Source organism: Oratosquilla oratoria, chromosome 19 (assembly GCF_046742065.1).
Source record: "Oratosquilla oratoria isolate Oo_2021 chromosome 19, ASM4674206v1, whole genome shotgun sequence".
Taxonomy (NCBI): Eukaryota; Metazoa; Arthropoda; class Malacostraca; order Stomatopoda; family Squillidae; genus Oratosquilla; species Oratosquilla oratoria.
In genome coordinates, this window is record NC_134795.1 from 61,281,038 (window position 1) to 61,291,037 (window position 10,000).

Genomic DNA, 10,000 nt, shown 5'->3' on the forward strand with positions numbered 1-10,000 from the left:
TGTGTGTGTGTGTTCGTGTGTGTGTGTGCATTTGTGTTTGTATCTATATATATATATATATATATATATATATATATATATATATATATATATATGTATATACACATGAAGAGGAAAACCAAAACTAAAGGTGTATATATATCATTTCCAACACTTCACGTATATATGAACATATATATATATTCCTTCAAGCTTCTGTGTCTTTATCTTCCTTTCTGAAATTTGCAAGAATCTTCTGCAGCTGTTCCAAAACACGTTTTCTTCATATTTTCTTTTTAGTAGCTCTCCTGTTCTGGGACCCCTCCCTTCTCGAAAAAGAAAAGAATTTTTTTTTTTTAAAGAGCAAAGTGGAGGAGGGAGAAAATTTCGGGAGTTGGATGAAGGAAAAAGAGAAAGAGAGAGAGAGAGAGAGAGAGAGAGAGAACTGGCAGAAAATACAGTAATACATGTCATATATATTACTGAACATCTACTACAATCTTAATCTGCTTCTTTGCTTTAATATATTTACGACGAAGAAACACGTGCAATTTTTCAATGTTAAAATGAAAACCACATATTCAAGTTCAACATTTGCAGCAAAAATAACGTCTTTCTCGTATGTATTGGCGATGGAGTAAAATAAAAATAAGTTACTGGAGGCAGCGTTTACAAACGTTATGACGTAATAGACGTTTCCGCCACGTGATTGGCTGACTATTAGAGTAAGTCTTTGCGAGCGCTATGACGTCAGAGGATTCCGCCACGTAATTGGTTGACTGGTAGAGAGACCATTTGCAAGTTTTACGACGTCATAGAGGTTTCCGTCAATCTATTGGTTCCCGAGTAGAGGAAGCGTTTACACGCGTTATGACGTCATAGAGGATTCCGCCACGTGATAGGTTCATTATCAAAAGGAAGTGTTTACAAACGTTATGACGTCATATAGGCTCCGTCAATCTATTGGTTGCCTAGTAGAAGTGTTTACACGCGTTATGACGTCAAACAGGATTCCGGCACGCGATAGGTTGACTATTAGAGGAAATATTTACAAACTTTACAACGTCGTAGCAGATTCCACCACGCAATTGGCAGACATACCCAGACATTCGTAGAACGCGCAACTGTTGCACAAATTGTAAAATATTCTTGTGATTTAAATGTCGTAGTTTATCATTTATTTGACTCGTGTGTGTGACCTTACTGTCTGACTATTCTCTTTTAGTCACAAAATCCAGTCTTTGTGTTTTTATTTTCGTTTGTTTTATTTGAACGACGTTGGTTGTCATGGCGACCTGTTTCAATCTATTTCGCATTTTCTAGTCAAATTCGGAATCAAACCTAATTTATTTGTTCAATAATTCATATACAGTACTTTAAATAGAGATGTTCTTTTAACATATAAATGATAAAACTAGAAAAGAATCTATAGACTATCAGCTTTCTTTAATATCGAAGAAAATGTAAATGTAACTGTGGACGGTCTATAGACCTACAGCAGAGCAGTAGATGAATTAAAATACAATCATAATATCGCTCCCTACCACAGAGATAGTTGTAATTATTTAATCAAACCCGGTACGAAAGTGGTTAACCGATGTAAGCTATTACCAACAAACAGAAGGAAATGGTTTGTTGTTAATTAGAATGAAAATCTTGAAGACACAAAAAATATAGTGAGTGCAAGATGGACATATATATCCACCACGATTAAAATTTTTATTATCAATAAAAACACTGGGAACGCGTGTTTTATAAATGCAAGGTAACCACTTTAGAAAATAAACAACACTGAAGATGTAATATACGAAAGCGCTTTGCTCCGTTTGTTTATTTTCTAAAGTGGTTATTGTACATACTGTATTAGATATGATACAGTGGCTATGAATTGACTGTTCGCGTAATAGCAATATAATTGTAGCTGTCACTCTACATGAGAACGTCATTGCAAACCATGACAAAACGACATGATGGTAGCTAGCACCCCACTTCCCCCCACAACACCCTCCAGTTTGAGTGATTGGGGGGAGGGGGGAGCCGATGTTGGGGGGGGGAAGTGGGGGAGGGAGGAAGAAGGGGAGGAAAGTAGATCAAACGCCCACGGGCTCTATCAAACGCTCAATAAATTGAGCTCCCCTTTTTAACCCTTGCCGAACACGAATTCCTACAGCTCTACTTTTTTTACTCTCTGTATCTCTCTCTCTCTCTCTCTCTCTCTCTACCTTTTTCTTTCCCTCTTTCTCTCTCTACTTCTCTTTCTATTTCTCTCTACCTGTCTGTCTTTCAACACTCTTCCCGTATGTATATATATATATTATATATATATATATATATATATATATATATATATATATATATATATATACATCTCACTCTCTCCCCCTATCCACATCTCCCTCCCTCCCTCTCCATCCCTTTCCCCAATAACCCTCTACAATCTACAGCAATGCACCTCCGGACCGCCGTTTTCAGAGAGAGAGAGAGAGAGAGAGAGAGAGAGAGAGAGGGGGGGGGGGCTTTGTTGACTTTTACCGTCAGAAGCTCCGCGGGCGCTCGTCGGGCGCCCCTTCATGACGAAATCGCAATGGGCGTGAAACGCGAGTTCCCGTTGTAGAGTGTTTTGGGACACAGTGGTTGTTTGTGTTTGTTCTCCCTCCTCCTCCTCCTCTTCTTTTTCTGTTTGCTTTTTTGTGACACTAGCTTCACTTCAAAAGCATCTCCGGCTCTTCGGTATTGTAGATCTTGTTTTTTTTTTATGATTTGTCTCCGCTATCGATAAAGGTTTGTTTTATGTGCCGGTCTTAATCTCTCTCTCTACCTCCCTCTCTCTTTCTGTGTGTGTGTGTGTGTGTGTGTGTGTGTGTGTATGTGTGAATGTATATATCATATATAATATATATATATATTATATTTTATATATATATATATATATATTATATATATATATTATATATATATATATATATATATATATATATATATATATATATATATATATACCTCGCAGTGGATGTAACTGCTGCAATAAAATCAAACAAGTTTGATAAATCTATAATTAATGAAACACGCAAATTAGATAAACAGAAATAAACAAAACAATAAATAAACGAATAAACCGATAAATGAAGCTGCTACGCGTAAGGTTACTGCTTGATACAGTTCATACGGCAAACAGTGTTACGGTAATGCAGTTATGATTTCACGTTGCATTGTGTTACAGAAGCGTTGGAATGGTGTTGATCAAGATATATTTGCCAAAATTTGCGAAACTTTGCACAAAGGAAGTAGTGTGAACTTAGTATAGGTTTCGTGTTCATTGAAATGTAATACAATGAAATTCTATAGCAAAATATAATATTGTACATGATTAGGCTATATATATATATATATATATATATATATATATATACATATATATATTCAACAAGAACCTACTGTGTTGGATAAGAAGAAATGAAATAGATGATATCCATATATTTCGATCACGGACTGTGATCCTCTTCAGTGGAATTTCTTCTTATCCAACACAGTGGGTTCTCGTTGAATTTTACGAATGTGTTACGACATTACTTTGTAGTTATATATATATATATATATATATATAATGTGTGTTTGTGTGTGTGTGTGTGTGTGTGTGTGTGTGTGTGCGTGCGTGCGTGTGCGCATGTGTGTGTATACATGTCACATCCTGTAGTTCATCACAGCGTAACACGCGAGTGAGCTGAACTACAATTGATATTTCACGTGTCCGTTTTGTTCAAAACGTGTCTCAAGTTCAAAGCACATTGTTCAACATTCGTCCAAGTCCGGTATGCGATAGGAAAGCCAGTTGGCAGTTCAGTCTTTCGAAGACAAAAGATGGCTGACACAGTTTCGAAATTAATTTTGAAATCGACATCAATATGGCTCCATCTCTTCTGGAGGTCTGATGTCTTATTGAATAAGATTGCCAAGAAGACTTCCGGTCAATAGAAACTCAAATTCAGTTTGTGTTTCTGGAATTGGGAACTCCTGATCTTCGAAACTGAAAATTTCGGTATCTAGAGAAAATTGGAATACCAGAGGTTCTGGTGATATTTTATATTTATTATTACTATCATATTTTTCATTCCGAATAATATTGTTCCAAACTCTGATCTTCGAAACTCAAAATTTTGATATCTAAAGAAACTCCGAAAACCAAAAGTTCTGGTGATAGTTTTTATTTTTTATTTCACTCCGAATAGTATTGTCCCAAAAGAAATTATAAATATTTACCAAAAACGGATCACACAGAAATGAACATTGATCCACCTTTCTCTTTTAGTGACGCAACAACTTTATTGGAGTCGGCAGGTGATTCTATTAGGTTGGCAGAAGCTCCCCCCCCCCCCCATGAACCCCAACCTAAGCAACAAGACCTCGCTGGAAGGTTAGACTATCAGCTGAATAAAATTTCGCGGCTTCCGTCAGATCAAGATGCATACATACCAAAGCCTCTTTTCCCCCTTACACGAGATGTAGCCAAAAGACCAAGGCATAGAAACCACTCCCACCCATTCCATCCCCTATATACTCCACTCCCCTCCACCCTCTTCACTCTCTCTTATCTTGGCACCTCCTGGATGACGGGTCATCCCTGCATCTTGTCAACTGTCCTGGGTCAGAAGCAGTGTCGCAAGACACAGCACATCCACAGCAAGGCCACTTCATTAATTCGGCGACCCCCCCTCCCCTCCGTCCTCTCACGCAGAAAAGACGGGGAGAATTCCCTTCGGGCTACGTCAATTTACTAAGGAGAACAAGATATAGTGTTGGAATTGGTTTCCTCGTTTTTAAGATTACTGTCTTTGAGCAAAGATCGCAAAAAAAAAAAAGAGAGAGAGAGAGAGAGAGAGAGAAGGGAGGAAGGTCGAGGACCGAAACTGAGTACCGAAACCGAAACCGAGAACTGAGGACAGAGAACCTGGGACCTTGGACCGGGGACCGAGAACCGAGGACCCACAACCGAGGGCCGAGACCCGAGGATTTAGGACCGAGGACAGACACCCGAGGACGGAGACCGAGGATTTAGGGCCGAGGGCCGAGACCGAGGACTGAGACCGAGGACTGAGACCGAGGACTGAGACCGAGGACTGAGACCGAGGACTTAGGACCGAGGACTGAGACCGAGGACTTAGGACCGAGGACTTAGGACCGAGGACTTAGGACCGAGGACATAGGACCGAGGACATAGGACCGAGGACTTAGGACCGAGGATTTAGGACCGAGGACTTAGGACCGAGGACATAGGACCGAGGACATAGGACCGAGGACATAGGACCGAGGACTTAGGACCGAGGACCGAGGACTTAGGACCGAGGACCGAGGACTTAGGACTGAGGACTTAGGACCGAGGACTTAGGACCGAGGACTTAGGACCGAGGACTTAGGACCGAGGACTTAGGACCGAGGACTTAGGACCGAGGACTTAGGACCGAGGACTTAGGACCGAGGACTTAGGACCGAGGACATAGGACCGAGGACATAGGACCGAGGACATAGGACCGAGGACATAGGACCGAGGACTTAGGACCGAGGACTTAGGACCGAGGACTTAGGACCGAGGACTTAGGACCGAGGATTGAGGACCGAGGACTTAGGACCGAAGACTGAGACCGAGGACCCGGACCAATATAGAGACGACCGTGATCGATGCCGAAGCAGACCGAGAACCGAGAACCGAAAACCGAAAACCGAGGACCGAGAACCGAGGACCGAGGACCGAGAACCGAGGAACGAGGACCGAGAACCGAGGACCGAGGAACGAGGAACGAGAACCGAGGACCTACGTCTTCCTGCCATGCACAGCCTCACCTCTAAGGATAACCTTGACCCGAACGTCTGCTGCGATTGAAGGAAGTTAGCGGAGCAAGAAACCTGATGAGCGAGCAAGCAAGCAAAGAATTAAAAAAAAAAAAAAAAAATCATCGGTCAGGCGTACTTCAGATTCTGAATGAAAGAGATGCCTTTTTTTCGGGCGCTAGCATGAAGTTGCGATTGTTGTTAATGATCTTCTTTTCTTCTTCTTCCTCTTCTGTTTCTTCTTCTTCCTCTTTTTCTTCCTCTTTTTCTTCTTCCTCTTCTTCCTCTTCTTCCTCTTCCTCCTCTTCCTCTTTTTCTTACTCTTCTTCCTCTTCCTCCTCTTCCTCTTTTTCTTATTCTTCCTCTTCTTCCTCTTCTCCTTTTCCTTGTCCTCGTCCTCCATCTGTTTAATCATTTGAACCCGCCTCGAGTTTCCGATCCCTAGCAAACCTAATCAGTTCGTTTCAGGAACCAAAACCCTGAAATGACCTGAACCGTTTGTCGAAATGCTGAACAAAATTAATGACGAACTGAAGCTGACCATCTCCTATACTCCGCCTCTGCATCGAGTATTCACTGCATAAGCTATATTTAGCCAATACTAGGCAACCAGGACACCCTATCACCAGAACACCCTATCACCAAAACACCCTATCACCAAAACACCCTATCACCAAAACACCCTATCACCAAAACACCCTATCACCAAAACACCCTATCACCAAAACACCCTATCACCAAAACACCCTATCACCAGGACACCCTATCACCAGGACACCCTACCACCAGAACACCCTATCACCAGAACACCCTCCCACCAGGACACCCTATCACCAGGACACCCTATCACCAGAACACCCTATCACCAGGACACCCTATCACCAGGCCACCCTATCACCAGAACACCCTATCACCAGGACACCCTATCAACAGAACACCCTATCACCAGGACACCCTATCACCAAGACACTCTATCACCAGGACACCCTATCACCAGGACACTCTATCACCAGGACACCCTATCACCAGGACACCCTATCACCAGGACACCCTATCACCAGGACACCCTATCACCAGGACACCCTATCACCAAGACACCCTATCACCAGGACACCCTATCACCAGGACACCCTATCAGCAGGACACCCTATCAGCAGGACGCCCTATCAGCAGGACGCCCTATCACCAGGACACCCTATCACCAGAACACCCTATCACCAGAACACCCTATCACCAAGGCACCCTACCACCAGGAAACCCTACCACCAGGACACCCTATCACCAGGTCACCCTATCACCAGGTCACCCTATCACCAGGAAGCCCCATCACCAGGACATCCTATCACCAGGAAACCCTACCACCAGGACACCCTACCACCAGGACACCCTACCACCAGGACACCCTACCACCAGGTCACCCTATCACCAGGACACCCTATCACCAGGACACCCTATCAACAGGACACCCTATCACCAGAACACCCTATCACCAGGACACCCTATCACCAGGACACCCTATCACCAGGACACCCTATCACTAGGACACCCTATCACCAGGACACCCTATCACCAAGACACCCTAGCCCCAGAACACCCTATCACAAGCACACCCTAGCCTCAGAACCATCCAACCCCACAGCAGATACACCATTACCGCGCGTTAATACGGGCAAAAATACCAAAGACCTACAATAAAAAACGGAGGCGGAATGCAGTTACAGAACCAAGGGAGAGGCGAAACAAAGAACTACGTAAACGATGAAAAAGGGAGGAATGGGAGGAGGAGGAGGAAGAAGAGGAGGAGGGAGGAGGAGGAGGGAGGAGGAGGAGGGAGGAGGAGGGAGAAGGAGGGAGAAGGAGGAGGAAGAAGAAGGAGGAGGAAGAAGAAGGAGGAGGGAGGGGGAGGAGGAGGAGGGAGGAGGAGGAGGGAGGAGGAGGAGGAGGGCGAAGGAGAGGAAGAGGAGGAGGAAGAGGACATTGAAGATCTGCTATGTCTGAAGAATTACGACGCGTTAGTAAACACGAAGGCAGTCTTCGAGTCGCCCACGATATGACGTCATGTCGCCTGACCAGAAGGTGAACTTGAGGTCGCATCCACGCAGGCAGAAATAATGTGGACGTGATTGTGAATGCACCAAAAGGCAGACATAAAGCTTCTGCTAATTCTCGCTATATTGTTTTTCCGTTTCCTTTCCATCTTCTTTTCATCGTCTAATGAGAAATTAATATGATTAGTTTATTGTCAGTGAATACATATATATGCACGTATAATGGTTTTCGCGAATTTTGTGCTTATTATATCATTTGTAATACTTCTTTGAAGATCGGATGATAAATAATTCCGTGATGTTTGCAGCTATCAATAGTAACCTACCGCAATCACACTCAAACACACACACACACACACACACACACACACACACACACACACACACACACACACACACACACACACACACACACTCTCTCTCTCTCTCTCTCTCTCACTCTCTCTCTCTCTCTCTCTCTCTCTCTCTCTCTCTCTCTCTCTCTCTCTCTCTCTCTCTCTCTCTCTCTCTCTCAGGTAGATATGAATACGTACATAGATACCAGGAGATCTGTAAATTAACTAGTATTTATGTGCAGAATCTAGGCAGAATACATGATTGTGGAAGGTCTTATGCAAAGACGCGTACAATGAAACAAACATGTAACCAAAAGAAGATGAAAAAGCTAAAAATAATTTAGATTTTTTTTTATCGAGGCTGGAGCGTAGTTTAGAGAATCTGTATGTCGGCGGGCGATTTTATTCAGCTCGAGTGTGACGATATCAGTCACAGTAAGGAGCGTTCGTAGTGTTTTTTCCTATGATTTAGTAGTGATGTGCCAGAACCAAAATTTTTACCGATACCGATATTTTTTTTAGCATCTTATCGATACCGATACCGATACCGATACAGGAATTTAATGGGTTACCGATACCGATACCGATACCGATACCGATATTTTGCGCATTGCTCACAATGCCTTGTACTTTATTGTGCACTTTTTCATAAAGCTCTGGGATAGTTGTGTTAGAGATGTATTTCCTGCTTGGGATCTTATAGTTTGGTTTTAAGTGATTAAGGAGCCTAGCAAATCCCAGATCTTCTACAATAGATATAGGTTGACAATCTATTGTGATCATTTCAGCAATATATTTGTGTACCTCTTTTGCTGGAGCACTGTTGATGTCCCAAATCTTTTTGTACTGGAGAGTAGCTTCAAGAGTTGGCTGTTGAGATAACTGTTTTGCACTTGAACAGCCTGTTTGACTTTGACTAGAAGTTGAAGTTGAAATTTTTAGCTTTTTGGTAGGTGGAACATTTAAGAATGAGGCAAGTGTTGGGTTTGATTCAGCTGCTTTTTTCTGCTCCAATTCGGCATTTCCAAACTCATCAGGATGTTTATGTTGAAGATGCTTTCTAATATTTGTTGTTGTTTGGGTTTGCCTGTTTATTCCTCCTCTGCTTAATATTGTAATACAGAAATTACAGGATACTTTTGAAGAATCATCTTTGCATACTGTCACTAGATTCCATATAACACTTTGCTTTGACTTGGGCATTATTGCTAATTCTGGCAATTCTAATTGGTAAAATTTAATAAATTTATCACAATATTGACTATCTGAAAAATGCAAGTTCAAATATTAAATATAAATAAATAATTACAATAAATGAATATTAAGAATGAGATCGAAAAGGGTAATAGGATAATAGCCATCAGCTAGCTCTCTTCTCTTCTTACATAAGATGCAAATGATTCCACAACCACATGGCGTGAAAGACACCCTTTACTTTATATATTTATATAATTATTTATTTGTTTCATGAATGAAAGTAATTTAACTTAAATTTTCTCTCAAGGTATCGGTATCGGTATCGGTATTGAAAAATAAATACCGATACCGATATACCGATACCTTCTATTTTACCGATACCGATATATACCGATACCGATAGCTTGAAAATAAACCGATATTTACCGATACCGATACCGATACCGAAGCTTCGGTACATCACTAGATTTTAGTGATTATTGACGTGATTCGCACACTGTGTACATAGGTATACACGTACTTGTGTATACCTGTGTGATATTATCCACGCACGCACTCGCGTACACGTGCATATATGGGCTCTTTTGATGTACACATAGTCATGTACACACAGTTACG

General features: G+C 42.0%; 1 protein-coding gene across 1 annotated transcript in view; it reads right to left on the bottom strand.

The window, feature by feature from the left end:
* LOC143035947 (uncharacterized) overlaps positions 1–10,000 on the bottom strand; it is a 379,540-nt gene that overhangs the window by 32,743 nt on the left and 336,797 nt on the right. The gene's annotated exons all lie outside the window — the stretch shown is intronic.